This window comes from Ambystoma mexicanum, chromosome 6p, assembly GCF_040938575.1.
Source record: "Ambystoma mexicanum isolate Mex_15411 chromosome 6p, UKY_AmexF1_1, whole genome shotgun sequence".
Classification (NCBI taxonomy): domain Eukaryota; kingdom Metazoa; phylum Chordata; class Amphibia; order Caudata; family Ambystomatidae; genus Ambystoma; species Ambystoma mexicanum.
Window position 1 is genome coordinate 1,321,793,314 of NC_090935.1, and position 19,251 is coordinate 1,321,812,564.

Here is a 19,251-nt window from a genome sequence, read left to right on the forward strand (position 1 = left end):
TTTTTTCTTTTACAGAGGATTCCCAGCATGATGACGGGGAATATTCTTGAGCATGTGAATCCATGCCAGACCCATGCTGGAGAACAATACTTACAGGTAAGTAACTTAAACCTTCCTATGCTACTTCCAGTGAGCACTAGGAAGAATTGATACCCACTATCACTATCTATCAGCTGTTATATGTGTTCTTCAAGATCAGGGATTGCTCATTAATATTACAGAACCTGGCAGAACTGCATAGATGGGATGGACGAATCCCAGAAATGTGTAGCCCCAGAAATAGTATGAAAGAACAGCTATTTAACAGTCTATTGTCAGATAGAAAACATATTAGACAGATAGGACTATTTGCAGTGGTTTTGTATATAGGTACATTCACAATGAGCAAGAAACGGGCAAGTACACTTTTTTGGACAGCCGAGTAACTGCTCTTGATTGTCTTCCTCCTGGGCAATTTGGTGTGTGTGGGAAACACCTGACTTCTGATTTCTAATTAGCTCAATAATGTATTTTCTGATTAAGTATGCAGCGGCGGTGGCGTGACAGAGTTTATAAATACCTCTTTTAGTGCGGGATTCATTCATAAGCATTGAACTGTAACTTTATATTGAATACCATGCAAGATCGTAAATGGTGTTTTACAGAGTCTGACTAGCTTTTGCATTGTGGACAAAAAAGGACATTTTTCAGAATGTCACCAACGGAAAGTTAGAAATTTGGGCTCTGCAGCACAGTCCCTGTCCATTCAGCCCATTTACTTGAGAGTTAACAAAAAAGGAGGATTAGTAATCAGGTTTGTCTGTAGTGTTTGCTTCAGGCAGTTTTTTAGTAATCCATTGACTGAACTGTGTGCCACTGGTTTTCCATTTCAAGCTGATGTGTGTTTCGCACATAAGCACTCCATACAAGAATTTTGCTTGACGCAAAGTAGGGGAGTCTGGATTTTCTGCAGTGCATTTGACCAGTTGTTCTGCAGTGCATTTGACCAGTTGTTTGGGCAGTAATCATTACTGTTTTATTCTCATATAAATCGACCGGTCAATACTTTGTGCTTATTAACATTGCACAGGTCAGAATGTCTTCATTTCACATGGCATTGATGATCTCCCTTGAAGGCAAAGGGATACAGTGGCTGGATCTGCCACTTCTTTGTTGTGCAAGGATAGTTGTTTCTTAGGCACTACAGGCCCAGACTGACACATAAATTGACGGATGTAATGCTGCAGTACAACGTGGTACTGATCGATGGGTGCGGCGGATACGGATTATCATTAATAAACTTAAGTGCTATGACCAGAATATTACACAGGGTGTCCATGAAAGTGACATTTTAGAAGAGCCGGCTACAGGGAGCAGCACTAGCTGTACTGATCTCACTCAATCCCATTGCCCATTCAGACTGAAACCTTTTGGCATCTTGCACTAAGAGCAAAAACTCTGGCTTTCTTTTAAAGTTGCCCAAATTGCCTCACTTAAAAGTCCTTTGGCTCTTGCTTTATGGTGTCCTCTGCATGTATTATAACCCAGATAACTCTTTCCCAATGAACAGTGAAGACGGGTACCTTTGTTGCACTCTTTTCTGTGTTTTCACCATGTTACCTTTTCTTCCTTACTTCCGCTAACTGCTGAGCTTGCCCAACCACATCTATGATGGCTACAGTCTTACTGGGAGATAGCTCTCCACAACCGACCGTCATAGGGTCTGTGTGCACCTCTGGAACATCCAAACCTGGTTCGCGTCTGGTAGTCCTGCTTACCAGTAGTGGGATTACCCCTTGGGAGCAATCTCCAGAGTCTGAGCAGTGTGATTATAGAGGTTCCTCACCCATGGGACATCCAATTGGAAGTCATCAGCCAGGGAACCAGGCCACCTAATTACTCCAGTTCCTGCCCTCAGGACTTCAGTAATGGTGAAGGGCACCAGGAAGTTGCATCAGCTTTGCCCGTGCCTCGTGCTAATAGAAATGGCACCCAGTCAATTATGCAGTGCCCTCTTGCTATGGCACAAGTACACCTGCACGTTGACATCAAAAACTTCAGTGCACAATAATAGTATCATCTTCACTACTACTGAACCCATGGAATACTTCTGATCTGCTAGACAACCTTACCCGAAGGGGATACTCTAATGTAGTCTAAATCTTTAGGCTCCTGCTTGCCTTCGTTTAACTGGCTCTATGTGGCTTCATCAATCACATTTACCTCGATCACCTTTAGTTCGACTCCTGTTTGTTGTACCTATTTCTTTTTACATTTAATGCGGGGAGGAGTCCCCATGTTCATATGACCAGCATGAATCGAACTAACAGTGTTCGAGGTAAGTGTGGCTGACGAAATGCCAGATTACCAGTTCAACCTTTTCAACACTATGGATTATACATTTTGCAATGATATGATCTGATAGATTATTTATATAGCGCCTATACACAATGTGTTTCAAAGCACTTCACAGCAAGGGAGGGAAAAAGGGAAAATACAATAACATTCTTACAGGCCATGAACAACAAGAATGTGAAATTAACTATCTACTTGGCCCAACAACATTTCAGGTAGTGCAAGAGCTAAGACACAGGTAGGAAGGGAATGGGAACAGACAGGCGACTACCGTACTAGGCCTGACTACATTCCTGGTAGAGCCAGAGAATTGCAAGAGGGTGGGGAGAGGGGTGGAGAAAGGGAGGGAGAGGAACAAAACAAGCGACTATCGTACTAGACCTGCAAACATTTCAGATAGTACTGGAGGGGCGGAGGGGGAAACAAGTAGGGGAAGGGGGATGTTATGTCAGTGGCCAGCAGTGGTTGAAGCCCAACCTTTCCAGCTCCATCTCCTCCAGCTGAAGAACGATTCATTTTTTAGGAATTCCTTTGGCGACATCCAATCCAGCTCCTGTTGGCTGTATGGAGATTGTTAAACTGGGCATGCGCTCCACATGTTTGCCATTATTTAAAAGACTTATGCTGGAGCAGTTGGTTGAGAAGGATGTTTCAAATACCGGGTAACCTCTTTAAAATCTCTCTCAACATTGGCTCCTCAGCTTGTGCCACACACACTGCTCCAAAGACCCATTTAATTTGACCAACACCTCGTCAGTTATCACACTGCGAATAAGTGCTCCCCACCATACACAATTCTTCTACTCACATGTGCCCAAGATAGGTTAAGCACTCAGCCTCTGAGAATCAGGAAACCTCCATGCAAGCCAGTTATTAATCTCCCCTTGCTGGCCTTGAGGCACGCTATCAAGTCTGCACGGCTTGCTTATCCCGAATTTTTACATATAGCTGGTATAGTCTACAACCTTTTCCCGTACCCAATAAAGCCAGTTTCCATGTTTGCTCCCCTGTTGCAGGGAAAAGCGACCATGCCCTCATCTACAGCCCATTCAGCTTGAAGGACCACTCCTGCCGTAGACCTGTCATGCATGTAACTTCAGTGATGTGTCACTCAGCCTTCCTGTCATGACATTTCATATGTTGTAGGATTAAATATCCAGGCTCAAATAGCTCCTCACTTGAGAGCCCAAATAGGAATTCCAGTTCTTGGTTGGAGCTGACAATCAGTCTGTAATGTAACTGATCGCCATGCCTTGAGATGAGGTGTGTACAACAGACAGGGCTATGACACACATGATGACCATGAGAACATAGGCGTGCCTGAACTCAGTATTCATTCGAAATGCACACAACGATGAACTTCCACTTCCTTTTTGATGGCAACAACCTCTTCTACCAAACTGTGTATGACTTTATTTATTTATTTACATTTTTATATGCAGCACCACATGCCTGATGGCCTCAGAACACATAGGAAAGACAATACAGGACGGACCGAAAACAGATAGAGCTAAGAGTAGACAGTTCAAAGTCAGGTAGAGATGGGTGAGAGCAGCAGTCGAATGCAATAAGATTAATCAGTAAAGTTTAAAACAGTTTATCATTAAATGCGTCACACCAAAGGTCCATAAACTTAAGTGCTAGTCTTTTATGAGTTCAAGAAAGGTTCCATGAAGAGAATGGCTTGAATAGTTCAAAGATTTTTCCAGTCAGGTCCATTACATTGGTCTAGGTTTCTGAGTGTCACCGAAGTACCTCTTCAACAAATGCTTTTCTGCCATCCCTGCAGTAGACAATCCTGCAGTTTTTAGCATCCTGAACACTCATCAATTGTAGCTCCTAGGATCTCCACATCACTCAAAGGTTTTAAAATACACCTTGCACAACGTCTCCCCTTATTGCCTCTGCTTGAAATAAACTCACTGGAGCAGCTTCTGCAAGTCCACAGCATGATAGCACTCTCTCTAATTGGGTCACAGCTAGGGCATAGTATCTTACTAGAATAAAGGGAAGAGGAGGCTTTAGATCAATTGCAGGCGAACATAGCATATTTACTCAAAATGATGGTCTCAAGTGACAATGAAGCTGGCTTGGCTCAGCAACTAAAAAAGAAATGAACATTAAAGTCATGCTTTATTTTCATGGGCATTGAAAGTACTTGTGTGGTGGGATCAACCTACGTCTTCACCAAAATCTTGTCTGCACTGGCAATCCATCAACACAGCTAGTTATGGGCATGTCACACAACCTGCAGTTCTCCCTCAATGACTCCATGCCTTCCAATAAGCACACACACCATATCCAGTTGATAAGAACTGTCATAGCCATCCAATTGAACAAAGCCTTTCCTCAAATAAAGAGAATTCAAGAGAGTCTGTTTCTTTTCCACGCTCATGACCTGTTGCTTTTCGGAAACCCTGCTAGCGATGCCCTTTTCCTTTCTTATTTTCTGACCAAATGGGCCAAAGAACAAAAAAGGAGAGAGCATCTCTCTCTCTCTTTCTTGTGGACTAAAGGGACAATAACAACCATGCTACTCCATACTCCTCCTGAGGCCTTGCGCTGTGGTCGATGGTCGGACACTCAAACGCAAGCATGTCAACTTATTCCTTTGTGAGCGTTCAGATGTTCATTGCAGATATGGTTCCATATTGAAGGGATAGACTATTCTGCGATGTGGCATATTTAGAGGCTTTCTTCATTCTGTCAACATATACATTCGATAGGGCACTTTTTAAGTTCTGATGTCTCTTTAGCTTTAGATTTTGAATACTTATCGCAGGCCGGACATTTCATTTGTTCATATGGAAAATCATGAGGGTGTTGGAGTGGCCTAAAGATAACACTTTAGTGTATCACAACCTCATTGTGTAATACATATAGTGTAAGCACTGTTGTTTCTGGACCTCCACACTACAATTTGCGGGCGGGTGTACACCCACCCGGCAGGTCAGACCTGCCGGGCGGGACAACACCTGCCTGCAGGGTTTTCACGGTGGCACCAGCACCATTAACAATGGTGCCGGTCATTCCGTGGTCCCCATTCCCCTAGATTCTCACTGGACTCTATGGGAATGGGGACTTACAATTTGCTGGTGCCTGACTTTCCGGTCTGCCTGGGTTGTAATCCCCCAGTGTTACGGGAAGTCAGTCGTGGGTAAATATTTGCAGGTCCAGCGACAACACACCGGTATCACCGGCACGGTTACTGCCGGACCCGTAATGAAGCCCACTGTTTCTTAAGACACTTGGTGGATAGTGTGATTGCTGTTGTCAGATATAATGGGCATTTTATTGCCAGCCTAGAAAAAGCATTGCCATGAAAATCATTATGTTGGGAAGATTCTTTTTTTTTTGTTGGTGAGTTAAACAGCAGAGATACAAATTATTATGGCGCCCAGCTCCCAAACAGGCCGATTCATGTCCACTTAAATAAACGTTTCCAACGGCTTAGGCCTTCTTGTCCCTGCTAAGCACAACTTGTTAAGTCATTATTCTTCTAATGTGATTGTAAGGGAAAAAACAGTCATTCTTTAGGCAAAACAGCTTTCAACATGGCCTATGCTTCTTTGTATTAGTAGTACTAGTTTGTCATTTATTTTATTTGATTTTATTGTACATAGTTCATCAGTAAAAATACGTATTAGATATCGAGAAACAATAAAATACAACTACAATAAAATTATCTATTTACAGTAAAATCTCACATTTCATGTTCATATTCACAAATATGCACACACATTAATCTAAAAAGACATTCATACTGTTTCTTCTTTTCAACCTATGCTAAGATCCCACTGTGCTTTTTATTTTTATGCTGAGTTACCAGCACAGGCCTCATTTACTTAATAACGGTTGAATCCTTTGCCAGACCCCAAATACGGCCAAAGGAACATTCATGGACTCTTATAGTTGTAAACAAATGAGCCAAGCAGCAGCATGTAGAGGCATTCTGTTAGCACATGTCTGGCCGTGTCTTGGTTAGGCTCAACTCTACACATTCTGCAGAATCTTGCTTCTAACAGTATATTGAATTTCGGGCCACACACCGCTAAAACTGGGAGTTGGTTTGTCCGGAGTTTTAGTCGAAAGCTACGGACTGCTGGGTTAGGGCATAGAAATAAGTACCTTTCAGGTTTCATTAAATGGTGTTCCACTGCCACCACACTACCAAAACCCTTGAGTGTATAAGGTGATTGTAATTGCATAGCCAGTCCCATTTCGTCAATCTCTGATTAAAGACCCCTTTTAATATAGCAAAAACGGAACACTGTCTGAAATCTGGAAACCAGTCAATTGCAATACACAAATCACAAAAAAATTCAACCACAGTGGCTTTCCCGACCCCATCAAGATCATAATTCACACCCAGTTTTCCAAAAAGCGGGCAAATGCGGGCTGCTTTTGCCTTCAACATCAGGGACCCCCTATGGGACAGAAGTTGTGCTCTCAGTAACAGAAGACCAAACTCTAGTCACACACACTTGATCAAGGTTGATCTTGTTAGAACCAGTACTTTTTCCAGAAATGGATTCCCCCCCTGTAACCATCGCAGGTCTCTCAAGGCCAGGGCTTCAAACCCATATAGCATTGTAGGAAGCTGCCATTGTTTGTATAATACCACAACCCCCTTGAGTGAAAAACCGGCATGTTCCGCTAAAAACCTCTTGGAGATACATGTAATTTGTCTCGCTTTTCTGACCTTGGCCTCAATTTTGTCAGTGTAACCTGATGTTGTTGGCATCTCCAGCCCCAAGTATCTATAGGTGTCAGTATATTCGACAGTGCCCACAGAGGTCGTTACCTTTGTTCGATTCATTTTTTTAAATTAATACAACCAACATTACTTTGGTTTTGGATACATTTATTGCAAGACAATTTTCATTTGCATATACCTCTAGTTCAGTCAGCATGGCCTTTATTCCATTCAAAAGATGGTCAAATATAACTAGCTTGTCGGCAAAGAGCATTCCGCCAAAAGGGATGATGCTATCTTAGGCGTACAGTCTGCTTTAGCCAACAGCCTGTCTAATTGGTCTGCTATGTAGATGTTAAAAAGCAAGGGGGCTAGCCTAGCATACATGCCTGTCTCACCCGCCTGCTAATACACATCTCCTCAGATAACTGATCTGTGTATCCAAGTCGAATCCGAGCCAAATTGTCTGTGTGTATGGCCAAAATGACCTCAAAGAGCCACCCGTACACCCCCAAGTCCACATCTTGCTCCACAGAATGCTGCGATCAACCTGGTCAAAGGCGGACTTGAAGTCCCCAAATGCAATGTAGACCAAGGTACTATAGTTGGTCTTTGCCTAAGTTATAATGGGTTCCCGCACCCTGAGGTTATGAACGATGCTGGACCCAGGTCGGAAGCCTGTCTGAAAAGGGTGTAGTATGTTGTTGGAATCAACCAAGGACTATGTAAAACACAAGGGACTGTTTTGGGTATTCCGACTGTGGGTTGCCCAATACTCTGGTCACACTAGGAACTCACAGAACTCACAAACAACTAGTGGTCGATCATACAGAGGCAATTAGACAGCTAATAACACCGATCTTGGAAGAAGCAAGTGCCGAAGAGATAATTAGTAACAAAGAATACGATTTCCTTAATCCTAAATTTCCAATAAAAACAGATTTCTACGCACTTCCGAAAGTGCACAAAGGAATTTCTCCAACACCCGGGAGACCGATAGTCTCCGGGATTGGTTCCATTCTGGAACCATTATCACAGTTTGTGGACTTCTTCCTGGGACCCGAAGTAAGTAAAATGGGGCTGTACCTGAAAGATACAACAGCAGTCATCAAACTACTCCAAGATCGACCGTTCAATCCAACTAATAATCTTCTAGTCACACTGGACATTGAATCATTGTACACCAGAATCCCACAGATGGCAACTCTTAGAGTTATAGAGAAAATTCTACAAGAAAGGGAACCGCCACTCCCGATCCCAGTAACCTTCGTGATGCAACTAGCAGAGATTGCACTAACAAAAAACTTCTTCATTTACAACAATGTACACTATGAACAAGTATCAGGAACGGTGATGGGAGCAACTTTTGCCCACAGTCTCGCCAACCTCTATGTTGTGAACTTCGAGGAAGAAAAAATCTATCACCACAACAATCCGGGGCTGAACAAAATAGAACTTTGGTCAAGGTACATTGACGACGTATTACTCATCTTCACAGGCAACGAAGTCGATCTCGTTTCCTTTATGGATTGGTTGAACATGCAAAACCCGTTTCTCAGATTTTCTGAAACCCATAGCACTGTCTGAGTACATTTCCTGGATCTGACTTTAAAGATCAGTAACGGCAACATCACAAGTACCGTTTACAACAAACCGACAGACAGGAACTCGTTACTCACCTACAAAAGCTACCATCCACCCAGTATGAGAAAAAATCTACCCTTTGGCGAGTTCCTTCGGTATCGCCGCAACTGTACACAAGCTACTGACTACAATCAACAGTCAATAGCCCTAGCTAAAAAACTAAAGAACAGGGGCTACCCACAACAACTGGTCAAACAAGCCAGAAAAAGAGTAAGAAATATCCAGAGGGAAACCACTCTAGAATATCACACAAAGGAAAACGCATCTGCCGAGCAAATCACAGCTGTACTTAGCTACTCACCCCTCACCAATAAAATCAAGAAAGAGGTTCTGAAGCACTGGCCGATTCTCAATGTCGGCTCCCAAAGGCTGGACACCCCTAGATTTGCCATCAAAAGACGGAAGAACTTGAGAGACTCCTTAGTTCATTCATATAAGGATACAACACCCAGAACCAACACCCTTTGGAACATGTCCCAAGCAACAGGCCACACACCTTGTGGATCATGTAGTGCATGTTCGAGCACCAAAAGGTCAACTAGTATCAAGATTGGCTGGCACTTCCCATGGACGCAAAAGAATCTCACAAACTGCAACAGCTGCAACGTAATTTACATCATAACATGCCCTTGTACCAAGCGCTATGTAGGAATGACAACAAGACCAGTCAGAGTACGGCTTGCAGAACATCGATCTTGTATACAAACTAAGAAGTTAACTGCACCGATGGTGGAACATTTCCTTGAACGTCAACATAATCCAGCAGATTTCACTTGGTCCATTATCGAGAAAATGGTGATACCCACGAGAGGAGGTAACATCCATGACCTCCTCTATAGAAGAGAACAATTGTGGATTTTTCGTTTGAAAACGGACAGGATCGGACTGAATGAACCGACCAGTTGGCTAACACTCGCCACTATGTGAACATCAACCCATGACCTTGGCTACTTGGACTAGAGACCATGAGGATGTGTGTGTGAATGAGATGGTCTCGATGTATGGGGACCTCTTTGTGTGTAGCATCCCACGAGCTAATGCAGTAGGACAGCATTTGTATACATGACTAGACCTCTAGTTCCAGCCATTCATGTGCTCCACCATTTACACGGCGTAGCCTGGTGCTAAGATAAGATGAAAGCGCACTGCTTTGGCGCACACTTGATCTCGCTTTTCCAAAAAACCTGGTGTGTCAATAGAGAGTCCGATGTGAAGCCTGACTCCAAGATGGCCGTCCTGGGACATCCCCAGGCGGCCATGTTGTACAACACGTGCATGCCCAATGCGGCGGCGTCAGGACAATCGTCAACATAAAGAGGTCTGGTGGGCGGCGGCGTAGAGAATACGCCGCGTGCAGCCCGCCAGACCTCTTTACAGACGAAAGCAGCAGGTAAGCCCCTACCTTATACAACGAGCACCAGACGCTCGCCTCCGATTAGCGGGCACACACGACACATGCCCGGCTCCAGGCTAGATGTGGAGATCTGTAATGGGACATGGCACGCCCTCGCGCGGCCATACGCACAAAAAGTTTACGCAATTTTTGGTTACCTAATGAGTTTGAAACAAATGTACACAATGTTAACATACATTGTGATTTGACTTACACATGTGCAAGCACGTACCCTAACCCGTTATTCACTGCGCTTTTGGCCCCTAGGTCTCAGGCTGCCTCACCCATCCATGCATAGAATCATTTACCACATGGAAAGGGTAAGAATTCCCTTCCTTTTATACTGAACATGTGCAGTATGTCGAAATTGAACTATAGACAAGATCAACTAGGTGGTAAGGCACTGATTATGTTAACCTGCCCCCCCCCTCTTTTCTCCCGCCCCCTCTTGTCACCCCTACAGGGAGGGGACCTTAAATAATGCAGACAATGCTGCCACTGCAAACTAGGAGGAACCTAACTGTGTGCCTCCTTAAGCCCTGAGGAATGTGGTGTAACCACTTTCATACCACAGAAACCGGTCGGCTATTGTGAGACCTGACCTAGTGCTCCAGTAAATAGCACAGGCAGGGTCTTCCCTATTAGGATCCTGAAAAACAAATATCAAGGACCCTACAAGATTCTTCAATGCTCAGATGCAAAAGAGGAACCCACTGGAGAATATAATGCACACTCTCCAGTCTTTATAATAGACATTCCTGCACCTGCCTAACAGAGAAAGCTCATTAAAGATTTTAGAATTTCATCCGGAAAATGGCAGACACACATATAGTCGGGAACGGCTTTATGTGTTTTTTAGCACGATAGAGTGGAATTAACCCAGGCTCCAAAACGTACAAGGAGAACACTTTACCAGCAATATCAAGGAGGGATAACAGCCTGTAGTTTTCTCGAACCAGACGTCCCCCAGCTTTATATACTGGGACCAAGATTGACTTCTCGCAGGAGTCCGGGATGGCTCTGGTCAAACAGACTTTTGTGAAGAAAGGGCACAGTACACCAGCCCATAAATCAATGACCGCCGCTGACAAAACCTTTGTGCCTGGGGCTCTTGAATTTTTGAGTTTCCTTAGATGGACACAAATGTTTCTGATGTTAAACTTCATAGGCCAATGGGGAGCTAACTGCCAGGCCGGCGAAATGAATTAAGTATGCTAAACATTTTGCCCTCTACAAACTCAACCCAGACACTCTCCCTTATAGGATTCAGCATTGACTGATCAGACTTTCTTGCAGACGACAGTATCCTCCATATACTACCCGCATTGCTATTTATTTGCATTTTTAAAGCGCTCACACAGCTTGGGGTCATCGAGGCGCTGTTACAGAATTTTTTTTGTTGTTGTCTTAGTTGCATATTTATAACGCGCTTAAATACCCAGAAGTTTCTAAGCGCGGACCCAGGGAATGAACCTGTGTTGCTTCGTGTCGTCTTTCTTCCAAGGCAAGCACGTTGCCACAGAGCTATCCCCCTGGAACAAATTGCTGATTGCTACTCATCAATGCCTCTATCATCTTTTGCCAATTTCCAATACGGCCTTCTAAATTCTGCCTCCTCAAACCTCTGTATTGGTTCTTTAAGCTGGCATTCTCATGTTTCAGAAAGGAGGCGGAACAAACTGCATTCATTAAACCTCGCAGCTATCTCCTGAGAGTTCTTTTTGCCATGTTAATGTAATGGTGGATAAACTTTTTTGCAGACTTTATGACTGTCTTGCCACTCTCTACTCCAGTAGTGACGGCAATCGCCTCCAACCACTGCTCGATCTCGTTGGGGGACCATTGTGACAAGACAACCTCTACCTTACGACAGCCCCTCAAGGCATTACCTTCTGTCCATGCCAATCTATTGCCAGCCTGAGAGGCCGACAGGTTTGAAGGGCCCTTTGGAGACGGGTCTGGTCGGCCCAGGGTCCATGTGGCACTCAAAGCTGCGTGGTCACTCGCTATTTAGGTTTCAACCTCAGCGGGCCTCAGCGTGCCAAGTTGTTTTGCTCAGGATGTACCCAGATGTTCTACCATTAAGAATTACCAGTTATCACTTAGCCATAAACTCTAACCACTTTTTCCCTTTCCTATTACATCCTTTCGCTCCATTCTGCTACCAGAGCATATTGGGAAATTCTTCCTGGACAAAACCCCAGCTAGAAATCGTCGTGTCCACAAAGGAAAACATTCTGTCCATTAAGGAGCCACCAGTGGGGTCATAGATGTTAATCAGTAACAATTGTTTATAAGTGTATGACCCCTTTAGTAGCACCTCAACTGGCAGCACGTTTCCTTCTGGATCACTGGGGAGAATAGTGCGTGACTCAAGCTTGTGGCTAACCGCAGTTACGAGCCCACCAGGACGCCCAATCGGACCCTTTTCTGATGCACAGAGAAACCAGCGACTAAGAACTGGTCGACTAGCCAGGGTTCTTGAAGCATAAATGCAGCATGTTGCAATAAAACATCCATTGAGGGACCTTTTTGAAGAAAATGGCAATGGAGTTCTGGTATTCCAGGAGGCTAAGGTTAATTTTCATTGTGGCGGACCCTCCACCCCAGCAAAAATAGCCCAAAGCCATTTCCAGCCCCGGGCATTATCTATCGTAGCAGCAGACAGAACACTCTTCCTTGGAGAGATAGGGGCCTCCTCAACATGGCTCGGGGTTTAATACAACAATTACAGCAGCTACATTGTACCGGGGGAACAAACCTGTTGTCTGACTCGTAACCCAAGGATTGCAGGGATTCTACTTAGGCTCTTAGTAGAGAGGCTGTGACAGGTAAACAACAATGCACCCAGAAGCCCTTCATGCCCTCGTCCTTCATTGGTTCCACGTACTCAAAGTCAGCAAAACTAAGAATGCACAGAACCGAGTTTTTGCAACAGGTTGTGAGGAGTTCACCTGTATTAATATGCTGTTACTTGGCTGTCCCCCACCCCCAGTCTCCCAATGGTGAATTCTCTCAGCTCCAACATCGACCCGGAAGCAGGTACTACAACCGGGGTACATTTAAATCCCTTTGTGCAGCTTTACCAGTTTCTGGTATGACCCTGGAGTCAGCCCTCTGCTGGATCGAAGCATCTCTGGGTACCTGAATGCTGGGAGCGACTAGAACCGGCCTGCACACCAATGGCTCCAGCAATTGCGGAATTTCCTCTTCTGCATCTTTGAGCAGCGAACTTGTCAGAGTTCCTTCGCTCTGCGGCGCTTCTTTTGACGGCTACCCTTTTTTTTGGCGCTTCACTAATTTGTGCTTGCTAGTCCTTGATACGATAGTGGAGTTAAGTTGCGGGGACTGGGCATTAACAAGCAAAGCTGGATCTGCCTTTTGTTGTAGCAGCTTTCTTTAGTTTGTTCTGCAATCGTTGCTGCTTTCGCATTGGGTTAGCGAGTGTGCCGAAAAGTCCAACACGCTGCTGTTCGAAACCATACTTTGAGCGGTAATAATAATAATGTAGTCCTCGGGTCGATCAGCCAGATCCTCAGATTGAGGAGCGCCTCCCGGATCCGTCATGTCTCAGCGTGTGAGTTCCAGGCAACTCTCAAGTGCAGCCTGCAGTACTACCATATGCTCACCTTGTTTAAGTACCTCAGTATGTATCCTGCCGCATAATTTGAGCAGGATTTTAACCGCAAAGTTCAGAACATCTCAAGAGGTGCCCACCTCCAGTTATGTTGAGTGGTCGCCCATTGCAGATCCATTAGGCCACGTTACCGGGTGAGCCGTCCCTCTCAACTGGTCTTGCTCCCGCCAGTTCTCCTCACCAGCTAACTGAGAGGCAGGGTTAGGGGAGTGAAATAAGTTAGGGGAAGCTGAGAGCCACTGAGATGGGACTTGAACCATTGTAGGAGGATTAGGTCAAAGAGGAGTAGAAGCAGAGGGAGAAGAACAAGTTTATAACTGCTCGTGATCAGAGACTGAATGGAGAGGACCAGATGGGGCAGAGGTGCTATTTTACTGGTTCATTCCTGAGGAGTTCAAGATAGCCTGGGACAGGTTAACATCTCTGACCTGAGCACCCCCCTGAGCACATCTGGTAACATAATCTTAGGAGGGAGTTGTTATCAATATCTCCAAATGTCAAATTTGAATTTGCCCACAGCGAGAGAACTCCAGTTGATCTATTGATCTCTTGCCACTGGGGCAGGTTCCACTGGTACTCTTGCCGGTTTGGTACTTTTCGATTTAAAGTACTTTGTAATATGCCCAGTGCCCAGGCATGGTGTTATGGCCCCGGCAAGTGTGTTGAGCTTATCTGTCACAGTCTATGGCGAGGGGGGCTGGCAGCACCGGGGTGGTTGCTCTCTTATAGCCATTCACCTTACCACGCATTTTGTTTTTATTGTTTCGCAAGTTCTAAATTCTTTGTTTATAGGGCACTTTTGGAGGCAGGATTGAGCGATTCCCCTAAGGTGGAGACTATCAGGATGATCTCAGGAATTCCCACATTCAGATTGACAACTCAAGCAGTAGATAAGGGGAATACAACGCTCACTAATGTTAACTGGGTGTGTGCTTACCGTAGAACGGAGAGTCGGTCACGAGAGTATGGGGCCACTGCGCCGATGAGCTCTGGAATCTGCTTGTCCCAGCTCCTGAGGCTATTGTCCAAACCGAGGCAACTTCGCTCCCTGTCTCCCCAACTCCCGAACAACAAAACACACACTGCAGCATACCGCAGCACTCCGCCAGTTGGCGAGTTTATGAGCTGAAACCCGCCTCCTCCAAGAGTATAAAGTGTAAAGAGACTACACATGAGTCAGGTTCTCCAAAACACACACTGCAGCACACCACTGCGCTCTGCCAGACGGCGAGTTTATGAGCTAAAAGCCGCCTCCTCCTAGAGTCTCCCACTCCCTCCTTCCCTGCAGCTCCCTGGCCTGCCTCCCTTGGCCCCCTCCCTGCTCCTACCTGCAAGGCAAAAAACCTTGGGGTCATCTTCGACTCCACACTCTCCTTCTCTCCTCATATCTCTGACGTCGCCAAGAGGTCACACTACCAGCTGCACCTCCTCAGAGGTATTCTTCCCTTCCTCTCCTTCCCCCAGAAGCTCACTGTCTCCCGAGCCCTGGTTCTCTCGAAGCTGGACTACTGTAACAGCCTCTATCTTAATCTGCCTGCCTCCACTCTCCGCCCTCTGCAACTCATCCAGAACAGAACTGCGAGACTTGTCCTTGGCCTCAAGCCCAGGGACCGTATCTCTCCAGGACTGAAATCTCTACACTGGCTCCCAGTGGCTGCGAGGATAAAGTTCAAAACCCTCTGCATTGTCCACAAGGCCTTCTGGGGCCTGGGTCCTAAATACCTTCAACTCTCTCTTCCCAAATATCTTCCTTCCCGAGCCCTTCGCTCATCCGCCTCCAACTCCCTCAGGGTTAGCCGCTTCTCGAAGCAACGAGCTGGGGGTAGATCTCTCTCCGCGGCAGGGGCCTCCCTCTGGAACAGCCTTCCTGCCTCCCTGAAACTTGAGGAGAACCATCTCCGGTTCCGGAAGCACCTCAAAACCTTCCTCTTTGCTTCTGCTTTCTCTCTCCCTCTCCCCTGCTGAACAGCTAATTAATTCTTCACTGAAACTGCACTGATCCTGCAACTGGACCACTCTAAACGGCCTCGGTCCTGGGCCCAGCCACTCTCCACTTGCACTGATGCCCTGGAACCCCTCTGCACTGCGGGACTGTCTCTGTATCCCTACAGCCCCCCCCCTTCCCCAGCACTTGTTCTGCACTTATCTTGCACTTGCCACCAGCTGGCCCTATTTATTTATTACTTTACGCCACTTACCTTGTACTGCACTTCCCCCCCTCCCCTTCCCCTTGCACTTTCCCCCTTCCTCACCCCTGCACTTGCGCGATCTGAATGACACCTGGCCTAGTAGGATCGTTTGTCTGTCTACCCTTGTTCCTCCCCTCCCTGCCTCGTCGCGCCTTGAAACACCTGTGTATAGGCGCGTTACAAATACCATATCATATCATATCATATCATATCATAGAGTAGAAAGTGTAAAGAGACTCCACGTGAGTCAGGTTCTCCAAAACACACACTGCAGCACACTGCTGTGCTCAGGCAGACAGCGAGTTTATGAGCTGAAAGCCGCCTCCTCCAAGAGTAGAAAGTGTAAAGAAACTCCACGTGAGTCAGGTTCTCCAAAACACACACTGCAGCACACTGCCTTTATCCCATTAGTATAACCTCAACGCACTTGTGTGGGAGAACGCCCACAGGGACCGGAGTCCAATTTATGGAGAAAATAAAAGTCTGAAAGATTAGAATGCATGTGTGCATTAGGCTCAGATAGGGAGATGGGTGGGCTAGCCGTGCTTCAGTAAGTGCTAGAGACTCATTATGTGTGCAGCTAGACCGAATCATTTGTCGTAGGTCGTAGCTGCATTCTAAAGGCAGAGATGTTATGCTTTGTGCTTGAGTTGGTGTATGGAGGCAAATGCATGTGAGTGGGTGGCTGTGCCTGCAGCTGCTGTCCACCAAAGCGGTGCATGACTACATACCTTGAGGCTCCATTGGTGCTTTGCCTTTGGTATAGCTGAGTGATATAAGTCATCTCATCTACTCAGAGAATTGTACTTTATCTTGCTCTGTAGAACATACTGGGGAGGCACAGATGTGTCAAGGCCTAGGTGTCATGAGATAAGAATGAGAAGGGGGAGATCTTTACTTGCTGGGGAGTAACCAGGTTTGAGGCCTTTCTGAAGGAGATGTAGTCCTCATTTTGGCGGATGTTCAATGGAAGGGAGTTCCAGTGGGTGGGAGCTTGGACGGAGGAGGTGGATGCGAGGTGGGTATAAGGTGGGGGGGAGGAGTGTTGGGTAGAGTGGGAAATAAGGGGAAAGAGGTGCGAATATCGGGTGTTAGGAGACGGGGTGATGGAGGCGGGGAGGTAGAGTGGCAGAGAGGGTCAATGGTCCGGTTTTTGGAATGCCAGCATGCAGGGGACTTGCTAGGTCTGTAAAAGACCTGGGGCTAAGCTGATGTCGGTACTGTTGGGACTGGGGGCTAGCCAGTCTTTTGGCTGTAGCTCCTGAGATTCTATCCGGGGCTACACCCAAAAGATCAGGGGCTATAGCCCTCTTAGCCCCCCCCTAGCAACACCCCTGCCAGCATGCACCTCTATTCTGGGATGTGTGAGGCATGGTGGAGAAAGATGCTGCCCGAAGGCTTTAGAAGGAGAAGGTGACGCCTGGTGGCAGGGGTTCTCTGTGTGTATTTAGGCCTGGAGAAGGCCTGAGGGAGTCAGGTGAGTTGTGCAGACAGGGGGCCTCATTACGACCCGGGCAGTAAGGGATTACCGGTACCGGTAAGGGTACCAGTACCGGTAATCCCTTACCGCCCAATTACGAGGTCCCTTTGCGGGTCCCTACCATAACGGCTGGTTTTACCAGCCGTTGAGGAAGGGACCCGCAAAGGGACCTTGGATGTAATTACGGTACCGCAATTTGCGCTGCCGTAATTACCACCCTCCCCATTCCCATTGATCCCTATGGGGGCAAGAATGAGAATGGGGAAGGGCCAGTGGTGAATGGGGAATTACCGCCCCGCCAACCTTGGAATGGGGCGGTAATTCCGCCATTCACCATGGCGGAATCCGGCGTCAACCATGGCGCTTATAGCGCCATGGTTAACGCCTGGGTCGTAATGAGGCCCAGGGTATTGGAAGAGTTCAGAGATGATGGTGAGGAGGAGTAAGAGGGAGTGGAAGTGTGGACGTATGAGCATCCCGTCAGTTGTGATATTCAATACAGCTACAGTTAAGAATAGGGCCTGGAAAGCAGCTAGAGTCAAACATGAACAGTGCCTGAACATGCAGCTGGATTCAAGAATTCAAACACAGAGCACATATTACCAAGAGGACCAAATTCGACTTCACTTTAGGCACAGAAGATATATTAATATGTGTGTTGGGTCTACAACCGTGGAAATAGGTATAGATTTTAATGGATTTAGTAATCTCATATACAGATATAACATCAATTTAGCTTATGTCTAATTTGTTAAATGATTTGACTTTTTTATTTAACTTGTAAACCCTCATTTCCTATCCCCATTGGTGTGCATTTCGTTCTTTGAATGGAACACACTGCACATTTCTCAGTAACACCTCGTTTTCATGTTTTGTCTTGCACAACACAAACATATCATGGGGCTCTCTAATAGGGATTTTCTGATAAGTTACATTTCAAGCAATCAGAATGTTTCATTCTTAAATTCTCAAAGCAGCCTGACACTTTTATTCTTCATAATGTATTCTGCATAAAAGGGTAAGCTTTTATCACAATATACTGTTGATGTCCTGGCATGTTTGTAAAACTTCACATTTTTCTGGGAAAACGTTTAATAAGCACCTCTGGCAGAGTTTTCTGTAAGCAAAATGATTGGTACAAGGCATTCCCTAGGACCTTTAATTTTACAAATTTGTCTGGGCCAGGGATAGGGGTTTGATTTCTTTGTTATATTTTGACATATGAGCATATGTATTCAGTCCAAGGGAAAACTCGGCCACGGCCCTCCAGTGAAATGTTTCCCAAAATAAATAAGTCTCTTCTTTATCTTCTTTCTTCTACCATTCCCTTTTTCAGAAAGTGCTGACTCTTTTTAGGGACCCTCTTCCTTCTGACACATCAGGGTTTTCTTAGGAGGGGGCCTTCTCCTTGCACCCCTCCAACATCTCGAAAAATGTGTGAGTTAATTAAATAGAAGGGTAGAAAGGTTGGTTCTCCAGCATTTGATCTTTCATATATTCACATGCTGATTAATAATTCAAATCCTCAAGCTGGGACTCCACAATTATATAAATGGCAGTCTCCATTGTACAAACCATGAACCGCACTTCCTTTAGTGATCTGTCAGTCATTTCTGTTTCATTTGCTCCGCAGCCACAGGCAGCCCTTCTCTCAACTCCTCCTATGGAGGCAACCTTCAGATTTCCTACTGACCATTCATAGTTGTGAGTCCTCTTTAGAGTTCTAAACTTTCTTGGTGATTTTCTCAAAGATCTACTCTCCTACGGCATCATGTTACATCGCATTTTGAAAAACAAGATAAGTGCTTTCATATTTTAGGGTTTGGGAGCTCTTGCAGCTATTAATTATATGAATTTTAGACATTAATATTCCTACAT